Source organism: Haemaphysalis longicornis, unplaced genomic scaffold (genome assembly GCF_048455015.1).
Source record: "Haemaphysalis longicornis isolate Haplotype H1 unplaced genomic scaffold, Haemaphysalis longicornis Haplotype H1 scaffold_26, whole genome shotgun sequence".
NCBI lineage: Eukaryota > Metazoa > Arthropoda > Arachnida > Ixodida > Ixodidae > Haemaphysalis > Haemaphysalis longicornis.
The window spans coordinates 4,009,053-4,031,422 of NW_027526319.1; the positions used below are offsets into that span (position 1 = coordinate 4,009,053).

Below are 22,370 nucleotides of genomic sequence, written 5' to 3' on the forward strand. Positions count from 1 at the left end.
CCCCGTGGCTTGCAGCGTAGTGGACGCCAAAAGCCCCATTCTAAGCTCAGCGCACGTCACGTCGGCTTACGTAGGCGGGCCATAACTGCCACCCGATGCCGGGAAGGGTAACACTAATGGCTCTTTGTCCCAGGAGCTACTAGTACAGTGCACTGTTGTCTTGTACGGAATAGCCTACGCTATAAACCCCTGTAGTACGAACGTTATCACTTTCCTGGCGAGTGACTGGGGTACACGTTGCGAGAGCAAACCCTGCTAAGGCGTCTCAGCGCTGATGTGAGCCAACCCGACAAAAGAGGGAGTAGCCCAAGACTCACAGGACATCTTAGAAACAAACTGCCTGCGCGACCAGCCAATCACCATACAATCATCATCATCATCATCATCATCGTCGTCGTCATCATCATCATCATCATCATCATCATTCTACCTACGCTCACTGCAGGGCCAAGGCATCTCCCATAGATCTCCAATTATCCCGGTCCTGTGTTAACTGCGACCAGTTTATCCCCGCAAACTTCTTAAGCTCATCTGCCCATCTAACCTTCTGCCGCCCCTGCCTTCAGTATAGATCATATCAACTCCGCCGCTGTTTCTTGCATACAAAAACTAGTAAGATGGTGGTTTTGTACGAACATTTTATGTCGTGTTACAGAGCTCGTGAGTGTAAGACAACGTCACCACGGCTTGTAAAATTCTGTAAAACTTTGAACACAAGGTGCGCAACAAAGCACACCCACGAGACACGCACAAAACAGGCTGCTGGTGCCATAGACGTGCTCCCACATGAGGCGTGGCCCTTAAAGGGACACTGAAGTGATATGTAAACATTGCGGGATTACTAGCGCAAATTGTAGTCCGGAGTCCCCAGGCCATGTTTCGACCACTCTAGGCGCGTTTACGCGATTTTATTTAGTAGAAAAACTAATTCGAAAACGCTGTCCTCCTCTCTTTACGCTCGCCCATTTTCTGTGGCGTTTTCGTGTGACGTCAGGAGGGGATGAGCTGGCAATTGGCTGCGCCACGGCTGCGCTACTGCACGGCTCCCCGGCCGACAGAGTCAGTCGGCCCAGCGTTTCGTCCGCCGGCCGCCGGCGGGTCGTCGCAATCAAGGAGGTTAAAAAAAAAATTGCTTGGTCGCAATTCGTTCGCTTAGTTGAAACGAAGCCAGGACACGTTTGTGAATGGAAGAATGTGCCTTTCTTTACTTGGTTTGTTTGTACACTGTATCTAGCTCCAAGTCAAGGTCGCTTCACACAAGCGCTGCACATGCGACGCTTCGCTGACTGGTACGCCAGTAGGAAAATATAAGGCCTCTTGAAGGCGGGAGAAGAGTCAGCGAAGTCAATATAGGTACTAAGAAAATAAAATCAACTGATATTTTTACCGTACAGCGTAAAACTAGGGCGCCGGAAGCACTTTTTTGCGCTGGGCGAACAAGCACAGCGGTCAGCAGCACGACTACGCATCTGCGAACGCTTTTCCGTCTACGAAATGCAATTGCTAGACGTGAGCTACTGTGGAAACTCGGGCGACGCTTACTGCACGATCGCAGTACAACAAATAGTCACCTAAGCGGCTTGAAATGCCAAAACTAAATAAAAGTGTAAACCGGTTGTACAATATATACCCTATATTAGCAAGGCCTTCGCGTCCCGCGCCGTAGCTTAGCAGTCTGAGGCGCTAGGAATTCATTGCAAATGTTTTGCGAGTCACGAGTTCGAATCCCCGCGGGTACGTGCTTTTTTTTTTTTTGTAAGTTAACTTTTTTGTTTTCCGCCGATGTTTTCTATAGTCAGTTCACCTTTTTTGGGGCCGCAACGTTCATGGCTACACGAACTAGTTCATAAAACGCGCGCAGGCTGGCACTGGCGCGCTAGCGAGTTCTCGTTGGCGTGCTGTTGCCATAAGCACCGACTGCTTGCAGGCAGTGGGCACAGGCCAGAATGAACAGACCCTTGGCCTGGTGCGAACACGCTTTTTACGATACAGGCATGAGGGAGGCAAGCTCCAAATATGGGGGAAAAGCGCATGACATTTGGGCGTCTGCGGGTACGCGGAGGGCGTTCATGCACTGCGTAGGTCTCGGCTAGTGAATGCTACGACTACAAGCCGTCCTGGGAGGCTTATCTTGTGCATTTTACAGCCGACAACATGGCAGAAGCGCGGTACGATGATTACTGAGATATTGAGAATGCCCATCCAACAAAGCCATTGGTTATGTTTTACAGAACCGAAACCGAAACCGAAACTTGTGTGATTGCTAACCTTGGGCATCGTCCAATCACGGCGCCCCTCCTCTCAACGTCACAGCCTTAGTTGGTGCGGCCGCCGCAAACCGCGCATGGTAGTTTTTCTTCTTTCGCGCTTTGTAAAATAATTACCGATTTGTCAACCGGATAAACGATGAAAAGTGTACTAATTTGAGCCAGTCTACGCAGTGCAAGCAAAAACGGGAGCTTGACAAATTCACTTCAGTGTCCCTTTAATGAGGCTGGCCAAAAGTAAATCTTGCTGGCTTAAAAACGTGGAAAGGTATCTGCCGCAACCAATGCTCACAATCGCAGAAGTGGCACCCATGTACAAGCTGGTGGCCCAAAAAAAGCTGCAAAGAAAATCTGCATGCCCCACGCTATCTTCCGACACCACTCAAGAAAAAAGCAGCGTCGCCCAGTCAAAGTACGCCCTTCACATCAATGGTGTCACTCATCAACGTGACGGTGTTGCCGACCGCCTTGCACCTGCAGGCAGCACTCGGAGCCAAGCTTTTCTGAGTGAGTCCGCGCCTAAAAGTAGTTCTTGGGCACAAATGGGCACCCATCTCTCGAAGGAAGTCAAGAAAGGAGCGGTGGTACGGGTACAACGCGTGAAAGAACTTGTTCGTCAACTCGAGTAGTGAGGTTCAACTTTATTGCTGATGGTGAATTTCTGCTCGTACGGGTTTTCCCTCAAAGGCTTGTTACTGGCTTCATGCATTTCCGGTTCCCTTTTCCAGTTTGGAGCCCAAAAAACTCGCATCTGGGTGTGCGTTATCGTTCTTGACTGAGGATTGTAGTGCGTTTCCATCCACGTCACGCCGATTGTACAAAAAAAAACAAAATCGGCCGTGTCATCTGCAGCTCCGTACGGAAGATGAACCGGAAGGCGTACGTTCGCTTGCGGCATTTTCACTCAGAGCGCTACGTTGAAGAACCAGTCGCGACAGTGAGTGATCTTCTCGGAGTCAGCGTGAGCTTTGTAATGGAGGTGGAGAAGGAGATGAAAAATAACGATCTAAATGTTGCGACACACTCCCGTAAGCGCACGCGAAGCACTGGAAAGAGACGACGTACAGAAGAGTACGACGACTTCACGAGGTGCGCATTGCTCTCGTCCTTGTATCGCCTTTTTCTCCGCATTGGGACCCCGACAGTGAAGGATGATGCAGCGGATGTCAACGCTAGCGGCGATGTTACTCCTCTCAAGCCATGGACTGTGCACCGCCTGCTGAATGACAGATATGAGAAGAGGGGCCAAAACTCGCTTCATATAGAGCGGTACGACATTTTCGCGTGGCAGCAAAAGCACCTCTACGACACCGCAAAGTATAGGATTGAAGATAAAAAAATCTTCTACTTTGATGAAACCTGGGTGAATGGAGGATACACGATATCGACCGTTTGGACGAACACAGCGCTTACTTCCCACCCCGACGCCTCCATGCGTGGTCTGAGGACGGGTTTGAAGCCGCCGTAAGGGAAAGGACAGAAAGGACAGGGAACGCCATTTTTAAAGCAAAGCCTTTTACCTCTACCCCCCAAGGGTTCTTTCGCGACCGTTGGTGTCACCAGAAAACTCCAGAGAACAAATAAAAGAATTTACTTGCGCCGCCGGGAATCGAACCTGGAACTAATGAACTAACAAAGCGAGATCCCGTTGTCCTACCGATGCAGCTACGAGCCCACGCGAAGACGGGAAGACAGGTGGTGTACCCACCAAGCACATCTGCGGGTTTACCCCCTGCGTTCTCGCTGTATGCCACGTGAAAGCGTCACGCGACCACTCACACCCGTCTAGTGGCCATGTGCGCATGTTGCTCATGTGCTAAGAGTTACAAAAATTAAAGGAAGCTCGCACCAATGCATGCCATCTCACTTCTAGTGCGCCAATGTGCTAAAGCCATTGGCCTCCAGTGTTCACGCAAAAATCACAGCTTATTGTCGTCTGCCCTCACGCCAAGTCAAGGAATACATTCTAATACTCCTTGATGGCCAGGCCATCACTCCTAGCCTCAGCATCAAGATCCTGGGCCTACATCTCGAGGCTAACACCAAGAGTGACGTCTCCTTTCAGCGCCTCAAAAACAGCATTAATCAAATCATACACATTATCAGGCAAGTTGCCACCAAGAAGCGAGGCCTAACGGAATCCGGTACCTTTCGATTAATTGAAGATTTCGTCCTCTCGAGAGTCACTTACGTCAACCCCCTGTCTTCTTCTCAACAAGGAAGATATAGAGATGCTTTATACAATGATCAGAAGGGCGATTGAGCAGGCCATTGGTCTTCTCATGAGTGCGTCCACACAGAGGCTGCTTAGCCCGGGGCTCCACAACACGGTGGAAGAGCTGATAGAAGGCCATCTTTCTAACCAGAAGGTCCGACTCAGAACTGTGGTGGGTAACCACATGCTTCACCAGATTGGCTGGGCAGCCCAGAATGTCACTGCGCTTGACGTACTCCCACACTCTTGGCGACTAAAACTAAACATGCTCCCGTTGCTTAGAAATATGAACCCCTTACATAAAGAGGGTCACCGAAAGGCACGGGCTCAAGCGCTAAACGCCACCCTCGGTGGGGATCATGCAGTTATCTACACAGGCGCCTCCAAACATCGAGGGTAGCAATACGCAATCATCGTGGCTACCTCCAGAACTAACCTCCTTGCGTGTACCTCACTTAGGACCCAAGAAATGACGGCAGCAGAAGAGGCAGCCATCACCCTGGCTCTCACTCAACAAGGGGTTCGGAGGGTAGTCACCGATTCTCAGCAAGCTTACTGGAATTACCAGTCTGGTTGGGTGTCCTGCCCTGCACTGCGCGTTCTAAAAAACCACTCCCCAAACGGTTCCATTCAGCTCATCTGGACACCCCCTCACGCTTCAATGGAGGGCGACAAATATGCCCACCCAACGAGCCTGCGCTTTACCTCCCGTGCTATGGAGCAGCACGAGGACAGTCACCCGCTTGTCACGTTCAGGGAGATAACCCAGCATTATCGCCTTCTTAGACAGACCGTACCTTCGCCTTAACTGACCTTTCCAGAGAACAACAAACTACCCGTCGGCCCATGCAATCCGGGCTGCTTCCCACAGCCTACGCGTCTTCACTTAACGGATCCGAATCACTACGACACTGAATGTAAATTTTACTCAGAAGTAGGAACACTCCGCCCCGTAATCGGGGTGTGCGACTTTAGCCCTGAGCACCCTGCTCTCTTTCCGTCAACTACCCAGCAAAAGCAATGGGAGATGCTGCTGTCCAGGCGCTCTCTACCTACCCAGCTTCAGCGGGTGGACAGAACACAGTCCGCGCGGACTGCATATGGGCCCCACAGAAGAAGGAGTTACTCCCGAGGACTGCACTCTGGGCCGTTCAGAAATCTGAACAGAAGTATTTCTTCCTCCTCCTCCTCCTTCTCTGCCTCAAATCTCGTCGCCTCCGTCCGCGGCACAGAGACGGAGAAGTCAGATCGTCCAACACCGGGTTGGAACTTTTTTTTTATAAAAAAAGTTTTCACTCTTGTGCTACACAAATACAACTCAACCAAACACCGTTCAGGCATCATGCATTGATTTAACCTTACCAAGAATATCTCTTTGAAGTAATAAATAGAGTGGTTAAGTGCATTTCACTTTTCTCTGGTTTTACTATTTGTAGAGCGATGTGAGTGAATTTAAGTGACTTCGCACGAGTAATCGCTATGGGTGCCGTTTACAGCTTTGCTTTCAAACCACATTCACGGGGTGGATTGGGGCGATTTTTTTTTGTTTACTCTTTGAGGCAGCGTTGAAAAAATGGCGTCCAGCTCTCGGGCTTCGACCCCGTCTCCTGTACGCATTTTTTCGAGGGTTTGCACATCAAAGTTGTCAAAGAACGCCAAGCAAGTAATTGCAATTGTGTATGCCCGTACCAGGATGCGTTTCCCGGCGAAATCTGTGCAGGAAGTACTGAATGTTGTGAGCGAGGACACCAGAGTATCTCCCCGTACCGTGGCGAAATTGAAGGTGGAGTGTCTGCGTGGGAATTTGGTGTCTCCAAAGAGAGGACCTCGTGGCGTGACGACATCAAGCACGCGAACCGTCAAGAATGACAGCTTCACAGTCTATGCCATCCGCCTGAAAGTGCAGAGCATGCATGCCAAGAGGGAGATCGGGACACTGGACAGTGTGAGAAAGGCTGTCAACGAAGACGACGACTTGCCGAACTTCACGAAAACCACCTTGTGGAGGGTAATGAAGGACATGGGCTTCACCTATGATAAGAAAATACGGAATCTTGGCATCATTGTCTGGCGCCGCAGGTACCTGCGGACGATCAAGGAATTCCGGAGACAGGGCAGGGGGGAATTGTTGATGAACTTCCCAGGAATGTGTGACCTGTCAGTGGCGACTTTGTTCACGAGGGTCAACTGGCAGAGCTGGATCGTGGACACCTTTCTATGCAGCCTGCTCGCGCTGCTTCATGCTGAGCTAATTCCCCGAGAAGGCTTTGTTACCGCGACAAGCCAAACTGTGTTTCCTCGTCGTGTGGTTTTGTTTGTGGGGTTTAACGTCACCAAGTGACGCGTGCTATGACAGACACTACATTTTAATTCTGTCCTGGTCGGTCGTGAAGTGTATACAGCCGGAACAGTCATATACATTCTGTAAAAACTGGGTGGAAGAAAGGAACGAAAGGAAGAAGTCGGATGCCACCAGGAAATCAACCGGAGGTGCTCTGCTATAAATAAAGTTTTTTTTTCAAACGCGACAGTCAGCCTCCTCTTGCAATATTTGTGTATGACACACAATCCGTATTGCCCCTGTATGCATTTATGTATGGCAACAAATCTTCAATTCATGAGCTAGTTCTGTTTTTTTTTCACAGCATTAACACATACCATTACATTTTCTTAACACAAAAAACAGGCCATATCAAGGTTCCGTATGCAAAAACAATTGACCTAATGCATAATTCTCTTGCGAATAAGAGCTTAGCCTAAAGAGCACTCTTTTCAATCACACAAGAAAATATAACTGTTGTTTCTTGGGTGAAACATTGTAGTGAAGAAATCAATAAATCACGCACAAGAATTCACAAAAATAGTGCATATATTCGGAATGGAAAGAGGCGAATAACAAATTTAAAATATACATTTTGCGTTTCTGTGCCAGAAATCAGTATTTTAAGGTACAGAAATCTGCTTTCTGGCCTTTCAAATGAATAACCAATAATACGTTATTAGCACCAAGTGCTTCGGGCTACTCCACAGTGCAGTGCCAAAGTCTGTTCCAAACTTTTTTGGCAAAAACTGAACCCGTTGCTCTGCTGGTGGCCCGGTAGAATCAATAACATGGTGAGTGTTTTAAGAGAGGCCCAGAAAGAAGTGGATCAACAAGGCAACGGCGAAAACGAAAGTTGACAGTGAGCACCTGTTGGTAATTCACTCTGGTTGGAAGAGCTGTGCTAAATAATCAATAAATTAACGTGTTTTTTTACACAAAGTTCTCGCTAGAATCAACAAGGTAAACTGACAATGCTGCAGAATTGCGACAAAGTCGCCATTGCTGGTTAAACATCGGTTCGAGCTTGTTTCGGCCCGCACAAATGAGCACGGTATGCATCTAATGAACCCATACGTGCAGTTCATTTCCGCATGCGCGTAGTGTTTAAGTTACTGGGAACGAAATAATATGTAGAATTGAACCCGCAGAAGATGTGGTAAAAAATAAAAAGAAACGTCGGAACGCGGTTTCGACCCCATGTACTTCAAAACTCAGCGTCTTTTCTCCGGAGCGACGCGTTAGACTACACGGCTACAAAACCGCGCGGAGCGATACACACTCTATCTTTGCGGACTACTTGTGTAGCCTACACAGCGTTGCACTTGATGTATAAAACGGAGTATAGTATCTTATCTCGACGCTTACCAGGCGTCACTGATGCATAAATGCCTGGAAGTCCGCGATGGGGCCCCTAATACTAAGTCTGTTTTGTATCGCCGATATTGTATCTGGTCAAACATAAAGACCAATGCCGAGAACAATCAGTTAAAGTGGCTAAGTATTGTTGTAACTTTCAATTGGACAATTGCGTTGTGCACGCCTGTCTAGATGTAACATGTATCAGGCGAATTGCGCTGCCTTGTGTCAACTGAAACAAAAAAAAACTGTTATGCAGTGAATGCGCGTTATTTCGAGCTCCAGTTATTCGAATTCGTGAATAAATCGAACTGCATGATTTGGTCCATGCAAGCTCCATACAAATTGGTGTATAAGAAAGCCCCCAATTAGAACGCGAGAAGGTTCTGCCACGGATAGCTGGGACTGCGTGCCGCCGCCCCATTCCCTTGGCGCGTGGCAGACGGCCAGTAAAACAGATCAACTGCATGCAGTGCGTGCTTGGCAGTAAGTGACAGCGATTACGACGGCACATTGTATGGCCACTCCGTATTGGGCGAGGAGGGTTTCCGAGAAAACCAGACACGTCTGTACGAAGATGGCGTCACCGCCCCATTGTGGACGGTTCGGAGGACGTCTCCTTTGCGGACTACGTCAATGTGGACGCAAGTACCATTGTGTGTGGTGTGCTGGAAGATGACATCATTTCTCGTGTCGCTGCCAGTAACGACGAGGAGGTCGAAGCAGCAGTGGAGTGCTCCGTTTCGAAAGTCATGGTCAGAAATTATAGTGGCCCGCCTGTTCTCACCTTGCCAAAAAACAGAGAGAGCGCTTTTCGCCACAGTGCCGGAGAAAACGGGCGGGCTTGCGCCTCCAAGAACACAAAACATTTGTCCCCAAGCGCATGTTCAAGGACTAAATTGCCGACCTTCCATATTGCTTTTCAGTCATAGTTTTGTCTCTGAAACGTCTCAGAGGTGTGTTTGGAGGATTCTCTTTTTCGTTAGCAGCAATGCCTATGTTTCTTCATGTAGCGTGGATGGTAAAATCTAAGTATAGCACACATTTTTCGTATTCGGAAGTAGTGTTTTGTGTTGATTACTTGAAAGCCTCCTGGAGTGACATTATGGCGAATGTTTTTTTTCCCTACCAGACATGGGCACGTTGAATTGCTTCATGGGAGGGGTTTTGACTGGTGGCAATGACGATGACTAGGGGCTCTCCCTTTGAATCGGGGTGTCGGTTATCAGCAACCGAGTTGCCTGTTTTATTCATTTGATTGCTAATGGTATCCCCTCTGTAACAAGCTAATGACGTGTCATCTTACCAAAGGAACTGATATATCTGTTTTACATTCTTCGTGTAATTTTGTCGCTGCTCTTAGGGCAGGCGCGAAATATTTATTTCTTTCAGAGGTGGTAGCTCTCCCAGGTCATATTCCATTCTCTGCTTTTCGTCCACCAGCATTCTAATCTTCTTTTTGGTTGTCTCGACCGCCTTGACATTAAACTCCCGCGGCGCTACCCTTAAATCCTAGGGCTTCTGGAAGCCGAATATTTCTCTCATGTAGATTTGGATGCATACACTCACATTCCAACACTGCGTGCCGCATAGTTTCTATTTCGTTTCCGCAGATCACGCATACCTCATCATTTTGTGTATACTTCACGACACAACTCTTAGTTTTTGAACATCCCGCTCCAGCCTCAAAGAGCAAAGTACCTCCCTTGGAATTATCCTAAATTTTTTCTTTTTGTCTGTCCAATTTCTCTTCCATGAACATCTCTAACGACGTTTTAGCTTCAATTTTTTCTCTTAATTTGCTCGTTTCCATGTGCCTTGCATCTTTTTTTGTTACGCTGGCTGTCTTGGATTCTCCACTGGTCTTTCCATATTTCATTGTTAGACTTCTAGTAATCCTTAGCCACTGCGTTTCCACGCTTTTATTGTATAGGTACCTAATAACTTTAGCTGCCCACCTACGTTCATCGACTGCTCTCAACCTCCTTTGAAAACATATTTTACGCTGCGCCTTTCGAACTTGAAACGACGCGCAGCCCATAACTCCCTGCACTGACGCGTTAGTTGTTTTTCCATGCGTTCACAAAGTCAAACGGCCTACTGTTCTCTGGTTCACTTCAATTTATGATAGAGCTTGTGATTTTATCATAGCTGCGTTTCGCTTCCTTTGTTCTTAACTTGCTCCTCGCGATTTCTTTGCAGTTGTCGCCCTCGCTTATCCACACTACCAAATATTTATTTTTCTTTACTATCGGTATTCACCATGCTCGAATGACATTGCCTCAGTGCTTAGTGTCTGTGAAAGCCATTATTGTCTATTTATCATTCCTAACATTTAACCCGGGGTCTGTGGATTTCTGGCCACTAATATTTATGAGCCGTTGCATATCGGTCTGGTTATCAGCTAAAAGAACCATGTCATCTGCGTAAAGCTATCCGGGAATAGGCTATTGCACCACTTCGCCTTACCATTTATGTATTAGGTTGAACAATAATTCCCTTTCTCCCAATTTCTTCCCTAACCCTACCACGAAAGACATACACCGTATTGGGCTCAAACGACATCACTGTTTCAGACCTCTTTGGATTTTGACCCACTGTGCGCATTTCTGCCCTTCCCTTGAGGTTCACTCTGTTGTCTTTATACAATGCTATAAGGAACTGTATTAACTTGTCATCTAAGCCCTGGAGTTTCAGCACCCTCTACAGCAGTGTTCTGTTGACGTTGTCATGTGTTCTTTTGATGCTCAAGAACGTAATTCATAATGGTCTATTCTGAGCTTTCAGAATTTCAATGCACTTTTTGATAAAAACCAATTATCATCTAAGCGCCTGTCTTGTCAATCCATTGTGCAGTTCAACAAGGATATCATTTTCTTCCATTTACGCTTGAACTTCTGACTTTATAGCCTACAATACGAACGTATACACCAGTGAAGTTACTGTTAGTGGTCTGTATGAATAAATACTAGCCTTGTTGACTCTACCTTTATGTATTAAGTTCATCCTACTTTCTAGCCGTTCCTCCGGTATTTACTTGGATTTTATCCCCTTATGTACTGTCCTCACAAGCGATTCTTTACTTTTTGGTCCAAGCAGGTTTATCAGCTACATTGGTATTCAGTTGGGACACAGTGCTGTTTTAGGGTAAACCTTTTGCTTTGCTTTTTTTATTCAACGTTGCTCAAATTCATTTTCCTTTCCGCAGTCTCCTGTAGCGCTGTTGTTGTCGGTGTAGACTTCCCTTCCTATATTTCTCAAAACGTCTCACTAATCACTCAATTATTATACGCCAACGAACGCTCTTCTTCTAAATAGGTGCCCTCCTCATCAATCAACAATTTTTGATTGATGTAGTTTTTGAGATTATTAACTGTACATCGTTCCAAAACTTCTTGGATGCGCTTTTGTCCTTCGTCCGTATTTCTGCGATTCATTGTTCGCTTTTTGCTTAATCTCTGCTTGTACCATTTTCTGCCCTTCCAGTTCTTTATCCCGTTGGCTATCCTGTTAGCTGGATGAACGGGGGCAGACGATAAATGGTCAATATACGAGTGAGGAATGCTTTGAATCAAAATCTGAACTAGGTCCAATGGGAAATGCAAAAGATGGTGTAAAGGGGCGAAGATCCTCCAACCATGCCTTTTGCATATACCAAAGGCGATGAGAAGCACTGGGCATTAGCCCTCGCCGCTACATCCAGACTTTTTAACAGATGAATTTCTAAAAAACATTGTGGTTTAGCAAGTATTTTGCAGTTCTCTCGACAAGAGCTTTTAAACGGATCGAAAAAAGGCCGACGACAAAAAAAGCATACAGCTCGCCCCTTAGCAATCAGTTTATTCTTCACCCGGCTGCACCTGAACACTTCATTTGATCGTTGTCCGATTGATTATTCTCATTTGCCTCCCATTGACACTTTTCAGCTGTGCCTTCGAGGACGTGTATTCACTTGAGTATACAAAACTGCTACTTGAACGGTGGAAACACAACACGCACAGAATTTCACGCTTCAGACGGTGACTCTGTACTGTGAAGGACATCTTCATGTTTCCTCGTCGGCTGTGGGATCTTCGAGTGAGAGTCTGCAAAAAGGAAACAAACGCACATAGTTCACAAATAATTGATTGACATTACGATTAGTTACCACGCTCGAGGAGAAAAGTGCCTAAATGTCAAGCGAAAATATGACTTGCGACATTGGGACACGGTGGATATTTATTTCACTGGGATAAGACGGAAGTGCCTTAATGAGTTGCTGTGGCATTTCCTTTTTAGCAGCATGTGCACTGGGATATTTTGTTGGTCCTCCGAAGGGGAACCGCGGTTTGTTTAGTAAACTCGGTATCTTCGCGCATGTTTTTCGCCATTTCGTGCTTGTCGCTGCCAGCGGGGTCTTAGTATGCCGGCGGACGCCGTCTTTTGACCCATTACCGGGCAATGTTTTGCATACAAAAACTGTTCCGAGAATTCTGCAGCTGTGGAGAGCATTTGCTGAGTGTTAAGGAGAAGCCGTTATCTAATCATCCGGTGTGCAAAGTCAGCGATATATTGTCATACGAGTTGCTTGAGTACCTTGGTTTACTGCGTTGTATGGTAGCTGAAAATGAAGAAAAGATTGAAAGAAGGGGGAACAAATAAGTACACGCAGCACTTTCTAGAAGGATGACAGCACTCCGAACAATCCGAAGGCAACGGAAGGATTCAAAAAGGAGCAATAATGCTCTCTAAAGAGATACTGAAGTGAATTTGAAAAACTTTTGTTTCGTTTGCAAAGCACTGGCTCAAATACACCCTTTTCATCGTTTATCTGGTCGACCGGACAGTATTTATTTACAAAGCCTAGAAGAAAAAAGTACCATGTGGCATTCGCAGCTGCCGCAACAACTAACAGCAGTGGTGTGCTGTGAAGATTCTCTATGATTGAACAATGTCCGAGATCGGAATTAAACCCGTTTAGGTTTCCGTTCTGTGAAAAAACGTGCTTGGCGTACGACGTAATCGTTGGCTGGGCATTCTCGACATCTCAAGAATCGGCATACCGGATAAGCCTGCAAGCACGGCTTAGAATCGTAATGACCCATGGGCGAGGTGCACGCCGTGGCTGAACGCCCTCTACGTCACCTGAGACACTGCAATGTGAAGCAATTTGCCCCGCCTTTGGACTTCGCCTGAATTGTACTTGTGTCATAAGACGCGTGTTTTGTTAGCATTGGCCCGAGAGTCGGCTGATTCGGCGCTGTGCCCGCAAGCAGTCCGTGCTTATGGCAATACCACGCCAGCGAGCTCTCATCAGCGCGTTAGTGTCGGTTGTCACGCATTATGGGAACTCGCCCGTGAAGCAATGAAAGTTGCAACGCAAGTGGTGAATTCAGTATAGAAAACATTAACCAAGAAAAAACAATTAAAAACACACGCGTTACCGTGGATTCGAGCTTGCGTATTGCAAAACAATTGACCTAATGCTTCGGACACTTGACCGTAACAAACAGCGCAGTGGGCGAAGGGAAACATAAACTACATATCGTATAGCATGCCTATTTCTTTTAGTTTCAGTATTTGGAGCAGCTTACATGACTATGTCTTGAATTACCCTCGTGCAGAAGGTATCCCCATAATCCCGCAAATATCTCATCTCTAACCACTGTATTCCGTAGGGAAAAAAGCAACCCCATGGTGTGTGCTCGGGTTGCTGGCCGCTGTGCTAGTCCACCCAGCGCCAAAGCGCTTTCCGCACCTTGCTTTTACGCTTTACGATAAAAATTTCGGTTGATTTTAATACGTCGGTGCCTATGATTGTGGATTGTTCTCCCGCTTTAAACTGACCTTAGACTTTCTGCTAGCGTACCAGTCAACCAAGCGTCGCACGTGCGCATCTGTGGAGCTATTTGAACGTCATAGATTTTACAAAGCTTGATACCGTCTACAAACTAACAAAGGCGCATTTGTCTACGTATAAATCGCGTCTTGGCTTTCTTAATCTGAGCGAATAAATTACTTCCACCCGCCGGTGGCAGGTCGACTGGCTTTGTCGCAGTGTCGGCGAGCCGTGCAGTTGGGCATTGAAGCCAAGCCATCCCGGGTGAGCGTCATACGAAACGTCATAGGAATTCGGCCAAGAGGATGCAGTGAGGAAGACAGCACTCGAGAATATTTTTCTCTACATAAAGGTGAGTAAACGCACCGAGTGTGGCAAAAACGTGGCTTAAGGACTCCAGACTACGATTTGCGCGAGTAATTTTACAACGTTTATAAATTACTTCAGTGTCCTTTTGTGGGATTTAGGGCTAAAAATAACGACGCACACACGTAGGCCAGATAAAGGGTACCAGACAGTGAATAACCCTAAGCCATATTTCTGGTGTCATTGGGCAGTCACCTTATATTCGTTGTTTTTTGCCATTTAGTGGCTCGGTGGGTACTCGGCAAAGAATGGTACGAAAAATTGTCGTTTATGTATTGGTGTCTGGTCTAAAATAGGCTCAATATTTTCTTTTTGCAAACCATGTTGAAAAGCATAAGCGCTGCCACCAGGTTTAGTAGTTCAGAAAACATGTGCCTATATAAGCGTCTAGCTCAACGATTGTTTTCACTTTCTGCACGTGTGCTTGGCGCTTTTTCTCCTCCTCGTTAGGATATTCCCTCTGCACATCAGACGCAGAGAAGGGAATTTTGCATAGGACAGTTACCCCCTGCAACAGAAAAAAATTATTTTGCGCCTAATAAGTTTTTTGTGCCTGCCCTAAGCAGCGCTAGTATTAAACCAAGAGCGTAACACAGGCATATTAGTCCTTTTTGGTAAGGGGACATGTCATCACCCCGCTACAAAGTGGAAATCAATAGCAATCATCATCATCATCATGCGTCACCGTTCCGACGCCTCGTTCCTTGAAAGCCTTGACCACGAACAGCTTCGATGTTAAATCTTCTGTACTTTAGTGATGTAACTAGACAATGACTGCAACTCCCATAACATGTCCTATTAAGTGAGACAGGCAAAGGGACCCAAAAAGTCGTACGGTGACAGCCCCATTCACAGTGGGATCTTGCTTCCGTGCTCGAACACAGAGCAGCATTTCCAGTCTATAGCGTGGCAGTTAAGCGGCGTGCCCAATTGGAGATGGGCTTCCCTGCCTGGAGTCTACGATGGTTTTCGAGTACCGCAACACGCTTTCCAAAGGTACCACTAAGTTACCAGCATCTGGTTGTGGTTGCCAGTACAGCTGCCGAAGTACCTTATGCTTCATATAAGTGAAAGCATTATACGGCTCACTAAGCGAAAATTCCGACTTCCGGTGTGTGTAACACAAGTGACTCCTCTGGAATAAAGACATGGTAGCCGCACGTGTCGTACTCCAGTTCACCCTTCGCTAGACTCTCCTCTCCGTTTTCTTTCGTTTTTCGCTGCTGCGCTCGCTCACTCCGTTACGCAGGCATAAAAAGACGCCGCTCCCGCGAAGCCCAGGAAACGGCTGCCAAAGGGCTGCCCCCTAAAATGACCAAAACCCGCCGTCGCGGCGTATGTCACTTCTAAGCACGCGTAAATGACCGGTTTCCCCCTTATCCGTGCGCAGGTGTGCAGTGAAGAATAGTGGGAGGCAGTCGGAGAGGCGTGCACGCGCAGCTGTTCTGTCCGGATTCCTCAGCGGTAGAGCAGATTGGTTTTCTGTCTTAGGCTAAGTGCACATTACCGACGCAAAACCTATACCGTGATCAATGGACGTAAAAAACTGCCATGTCATGCTGTTCGGTTAGCTGAGACGCGAAATAACGTCATTCTTTAAGTCATTGCGACAGTTGCGGCAAAAGTATGAACCCGGCCTTACACAAACAATAAGATGCTTACGACGCGGGAGGGACACAGGCAGTTCCATGTTTATCTGCAAGAACAAAGCTAGGATTCGTCAGAGGGTCATTCCGCTAACGGGCTAGGACATATGCTCCATCGCAAATTACGACAAACGTGTTTTGTTTCGTGCGCTCCTTGGATTGCGTCCAGCTTTGCAGGTCATCCTTCTTCACATAGTGGAAAGGCACTAATTTTTTTCGGTTGCGACGATTCTTGCATTATCGCAATCAATCTTGTGGTCATTCACGGCTTTTTCAAACAATGTATGGGATATCTTACCTGAGGACCATTCGGCCGTCTTCGATGAAGCCCCACGACTCCAGGTATGCTGGGCTAACAGCGATGCTATGAGCTCTCGAGCAACTGTCACTGTCACTCGCTTCCTTCGGTTTTAAGAACAGGTCTCTACAACGTGACATTTTTCTTGGTGTCATGCAATACTCCAGCTTCTCGGCTCCCTTTGGATGAAGAATGCTCCACTTGATTTGGAGATCGAAGGGCCAGTTGAGATAGCGATCCACTTTCCCCTCGTGTAGTTCCAAGTAGAAATAGGCTCCTGCCTGATTATAAAAAACAATTCCGAATGACACGCAGTAGCCCCTCAAGTACACTGACTCCACCATTCCTTTCACAATTTTTTGAATTCCGGCTCTTTGCTTGAGTAACTGATATCCCTCAAGGGTCCACGTGTGCGTTGTAGCAACAGCCATGGTCGAAGGGAAGAGAGCCAATGCAAGCTGGCGATCTTCGGCAGAACTGCTTTTCGCCCAAGCAATCTCAGGCACATTCTTTTCCGATGTTGAGACGCATGTTGCAACGTGAACTGGTGCAGTTCCCTGGAAGTTTTGCGTCCGTGTTTCTTGAGTCGAATTAGTACTGCGAAGCAGTTCACTGATTAGGTCATTTTGGCGATCAATAGCACATGCCAATCGACTCTGCCCATCTCCCATAGCTTCTTTGAGAGCGACCAACTCGGCAGCAAGTTCTCTCTGGTCCATTCTCGATTTTACCGTGTCGGTCAGACTTTGCTTGAGCGCCTCATTTTGTTCCACGATGTGGTTATGAAGTGTCTGTTGGTTTGCGTACATATTCTGCGTGAACTCATCAAATTCATCTTTTAGCATCGCCATTTCAATTCTCGTTTGCCGGAGGCTTTCTTGTATTGACCTTGTTTCAAAGCTCTTTTCGCCAGTGTCTTCTTCGAGAGAGGTAGCTGGGGTGCCTATTATAACTGCATGTCTTATTTCTTTAAGGTCCGTTTGAATGGCAGACAAGTTCATTGAGATGGCGTTGTACATTCCCTGAAAGCCACTTGAAAGCTCGGAGCTCTGCGTGCTGACAGCGTCTTGCTTTGGGGAATCACTTTGTCTCAGACGAGGTCCAGCTGCATCGGACCCGATCGCGGCGTCACTGCACGATTCCAGAGTTGCGTGGACGTCGCTGGCATTAATTTCCGCTGCCGATTTAGGACACCTTGCCGAGTTGTCTTCGCACTCATGGTGAAAGTGTTTTGAATTATCAACAGCAGCTGTGACGGTATTGCAGCCATTGGTTTTATTCCAGCATACAACCTGCACCAGAGAAAAAAAAACGGTTAGGGCAGGAGGTCTAATGGCATTCTTGGTAATTATGCCACTTCTGACAGGACTACGGAGTGTTTGCTGGGTAAAATAGAGACAAATGCATAAACTTTTTGTATTGGTAATTTCAGAAGTCTAGGGAATATTACAACTAATGATGAATACTTATGAACACCTCGTACGAACACGCGCTGAATGAATTATACATCAGTACGTGTGAACGACATAGCCACACACAAAGCGTATAACCTATGCATTGTACCTTACATGTAAGTACGCAGCCAAAGTACACAAAGAATCAAAGAGGGATTCTTATATTTTGAAAGGTCAGTGTCTTAATTATGCCGTTACCAATAATTCGGACCAGCAGTTATGCACGAAGATGCTCGGGTCTCCCAGTATAACGAAGGGAGAAACACATGAGACGTAAGCCGTAAATTGCGCGGAACGAAATTTGCCTCTAAATCAACGCACGCTGTGTTACGTATTGTTTGAGAGAAAACCAGAATAAGTTTTTAGAGATAGGCAAGGGCTGCACACATTAACAACAACCAGTCGAAAGTACGGACGGGTACCTTATTTTTCTAGACAGAGTGTTTCGCCCTGACGCAGTTAGCCTGGAATAATCTTCTTTGATCTCCAGTGTTCTCGTTGTAATTCGACATTTTGAGAAACAATCTCGCCGAGAGATAAATGCTGACATAGCAGCCGCCGCGGTATTCACTTCAGTCGAGTCAAAGCGAGCCCTACGATTCAAGCGGAGCCCCAGTTCGCTCCAGTAAACTTGTATTGCTTTTACTTCCAGACATCTGCGTCGTTTTTGGCTATGTGACGTCTGGTGGAGGCGCGGGGTAAATGCACCCTAAGCCGCCTATCAAGTCGTCCACCAAGACCCACTCGTACCAGCCACCGACAGCAAAGCCTTCCACTCGAGTTCGGTTCACTACCGGAGAAAGTGATTCTGATTCTGAATGTAAGGTTTAACACACCGACGCAACACCAATTTTCTTTCACTGCGGTCGCAGACCTTGCGCGCTACCTAATTCAGCCGCCTGTTTCTGGTTTTCTGGAAACAGATTGTTTAACATCTTGTGTTTTAGAATCGCCTTTTATTTGCCCTCCTTTCAAAAACGTTTCTTTAAAGCACCCACGCAGAAAAAATTAGTTTGTTTTATTCGAAAGAGTTCGTGTTTCATAGTGCCCCAGTGCTTGTGCAGAAGCAAACGATCATTTCTCACTGCGAAAGAGATAATTTGAATTTAAAATTATGATTATCCTGCCAAATCGTGTTTTCGCGACATCTGCAATTACATCACAGAACCGCTCTGCAGCCGATTGCGGAGCCTGGTTTACCGTTAGTCAGCCTAGATGGCGCCACCATACCGCGACGGTCCGTTTTCTGCCTTCGCGTTGTTTTTGACCATATTTGTGCCTGGCTTGTTTTTGTTGACGTAGAAACTAATCCTTTCATGAAACATGAGGCTCACTCGGCAAGTATGGTCACGTAAGACACCGTTCGTTACGCCAATCGGCCAGTGTCGCCTGAGACAACCCCAAAGCGCCGCAATGCTGTACAGCTAAAATAAGCATAGTGCTCGCTGTACCAACAGGAGTACGCATCGGTACTTCTATGTTTACATGTACTTCCGTAACTTCCGCTTTTGACACCACCATTCTTACTGCTTCAAAAATAATGTGCCCTAATTAAGCCCGACTAGCTCGTTCGGCAACCTTATAAACCCTGGCTAATTTGCGTTTACTTTTGGTGGCCTCAGCCAATCGGAGAGCTGTCACGTATGATGTATGTTCTGTTGCGGGAAATGAGCTAGTGGGTCGCATGGTCCTTCTCTTTTTCCTGATTATATAGCTCATTTGAGCGAAGTTTGTTAAAAGTGGTACCAGTATGATACTAACGAGGCTCAATGAATTAAACATGGGTTTGGTGTGCGTGGTCCCTTTAGGATACTGTTTCCTTTTTCTATTTTAAATGCCCTTTCTACGTGCATTCAAAGTAAAACAAGTTTGGTATCGTAGGTTACACATTTACCTTTTGCCTGAAATAGGCTTCAGGCTCCCTTTGTGCTGTATCGTTACTAGAATGCAGATTTAAGGCAAATGGCTATTTTATTTCCTGCTCTCGTATTGCGCCACTCAGGTTTTTGAGCAGAGATTAGAGGATAAGAAAGACATTTAGGGTGCCTATGAACGCCTGTTTTTGACGGTAGTGCCTATAAATGCCATATTTTAAAAATCAGCACCTGTACGAACACTATATAACCTCAACATTCGCTTCTGAGTGAAGTTTCCGATCGCTACTCATGTTACCGAGAACCAATCATTGACCGTTAAGAACTATATAGGGCTCAACCGAGTCCTCTAGATTCACCAGCTCCCTCAAAATAACCGTTAACAGCAGTGGGATGATGGCACAGGGACAAGCGGCCGAATTTTGAATCCAAAAACCTGCAGGTGGTGGTAGCTGTTACTGTTTTTACAATTTGAATTTCCATACTGAATCTTAGGCTATGTGCCTTGTACTCTAAAACAGATTTCTTCGAACGCAAGCAGTGTGATCCTAGTTTCTAGGAGCATACTCAAAGAGAACTGTATTTTCAATGCAACCGTAGAGCATCGAACACAGCTGTGTTAGCAGGTCATTCCTTATTAAAAAGACGACGACAAAAAAATCACTGGGTAGCTGCAGTTCTTTGAGCCCTAAAATTCACACTGCCGACAAACTCTAAGAGATCATTTTCCATGAGGGCTGTTCAGCGGTTAAACACATTTGAAAATGTGTTTTATATGTGTAGAATTGTAGTTCGCATAGTGGGACGTCTTGCCTACAATATGGACAATATCAATGTACCAAAGACAAATTGCCAGAGTGGCACAGAACAGCCCTCACGTAAAAACATGTAAATTTTATGTTATTTCCTGGTCTCTCAAATTCAATAACAGCCGAGAGATTTAGGCCCACCATTTTCAGTACGTCGCACCAAAAAACCTCGAAGCCTCACGAAACAAATGAGGTTAGGAAGGTCCCGGGAACATAGACTGGGACTGTTACCCACTGAAACCGCCAACCTAACTACTGTGCCTCACCAAAGGCCCGAAGGGTGCGGTGCGGGATTAGCAACGACGGGGAACGATAACATCTGCCGCCGATTAGGAAGAAAAAAAATTGGCTGCGTATCTGCTCCTTTCGTTGCAAATGTCGTCAAAAGACGATAGTATTTGTAGACATTTGCCAAGGAAATGCCCCTACTCACTTCTCATGCTGTTCCTGTTCCGTCGTGCTCATAAAGGTTTGCCCAAGGTGATTTGAGTTTACCGTGTTCCACTGCTACAGGCGGGGTGCCTCGGTGCCAGCGTTGCAGTACGGCGGAGACGGGCGTGAATCGAGGTGGCCGACTTCAAGGTTTAAAGAACCGCGTTGCCGTGCTCCAAGTGCGTTCCAAGCACAACGTGAAACCTTGATAGTGGAACCTTTCTTTGCTGCTGCCGCATGATTTCTCATATGCAGCAAGGAGGTGGCGCGGGCAACAGCAGGCGGTGCGCGTCGTTCTAAAGTAGATGAAGAATATCATTTGCTATCGAAAAACCAAGCAACCATGATTTTTTTAATAAAGGAACACTGTAGATATCCCTTGCGTACTAATTTGCTGTCTTATATTTGCGTAATGTCTTGTTTTTGTTCAACAAAGTTGACAAGTATGAACATATAAACCGGGCTTAGACGTTTACATTTGGCTGTGAGTGTATAGGGCTATTGAGCAGTAAGCATTTTACTTTGGCCGGGTGGCTGAATCGAGTTAGAGAAAGACAGACGGACAGACAGACCAAAATTTCTGGGTTTATGTAGCCCAAGAAAGACTATCGTCTTTAAAAAAACGCTTCCCGTGGTGTAAATAGAACCGGCGTCCATCCGACTGAGCTATAATCGCCGTACAGGCGCACAGCGTTTCTTTTGGGTTCATAGCGCGGGCTTTGGCTTTGGACTTGGCTGGCAGCTTTTATAGCGCGTGCTAACGCGGTTCACTATACAAGAGATGGGAAAGCCTGCAGACAGTACGATCCGCGCCAGCCAGTCATAAAAAACTTTCAGCGGCAACTTTGGAAATCGATGTGAGGTGCTACAGCCGGGTCTCCAACGAAGGGATAACCGCGTCAAGCTCTGCTGTTTTCCAGCCTTCCAAAGCTGGATAACTTTTTGGCCGTTTTTGTTGAGCCGTAAATAAAGTGCGTCACGCGGACATCAAGCAGCGTTTTTTACTGAGTAGTTTAGCACTTAAGCATTCTTATTCATTTCTTTTTAACTATATGCGACGCTGCAGAAAGCACCAGGGGCTATTGAACACACATTTGAGCAGTGCGCTTGTTGAATTTCACAAATGGATCGTAATTATTCCAGTTTTATCGGACAAATGAACGGCCATTGTTCGGCTGTTGGCGTGTTTGTGCCGTCATAAAGAATAAACTTTTCGTTTCGCTATCGTAGGTATACGTCGGAAACGTCTCCAATAATAATAATCAATCAATCAACCTTTATTAAAGTGCCCAGGAACACTCAAACCCTTTGTGCTGGCTCACTGAGAGGGAAAAAAGGCAGCTATGACAGACATCAGCGGCTGACAAATAAACAGCACTAAAAAGGTAAGTGAGTGAAGAACAATAAAAACTCAAAATACTACACTGAATGAAATTAAAAGTGGCATCCAACCTACATTACACGATTACCAGAGACTGTAAATTATGGTAGTTTGCAAAAACGCATCGTACA

At 46.4% G+C, this 22,370-nt stretch overlaps 1 long non-coding RNA gene across 1 annotated transcript in view; it reads right to left on the reverse strand.

Annotated features, from left to right (window-relative positions):
- Positions 1 to 11,981: 11,981 nt before the first annotated feature.
- The window catches only part of LOC144172814 (uncharacterized), a 32,011-nt gene continuing 21,622 nt past the window's right edge, over positions 11,982 to 22,370 (reverse strand). The window contains exons 2-3 of the long non-coding RNA XR_013323109.1: positions 16,290 to 17,581; positions 11,982 to 12,246 (exon numbers count right to left, since the gene is read on the reverse strand). This is a non-coding gene — a long non-coding RNA (uncharacterized LOC144172814). The remainder of the gene's footprint in view (positions 12,247 to 16,289; positions 17,582 to 22,370) is intronic.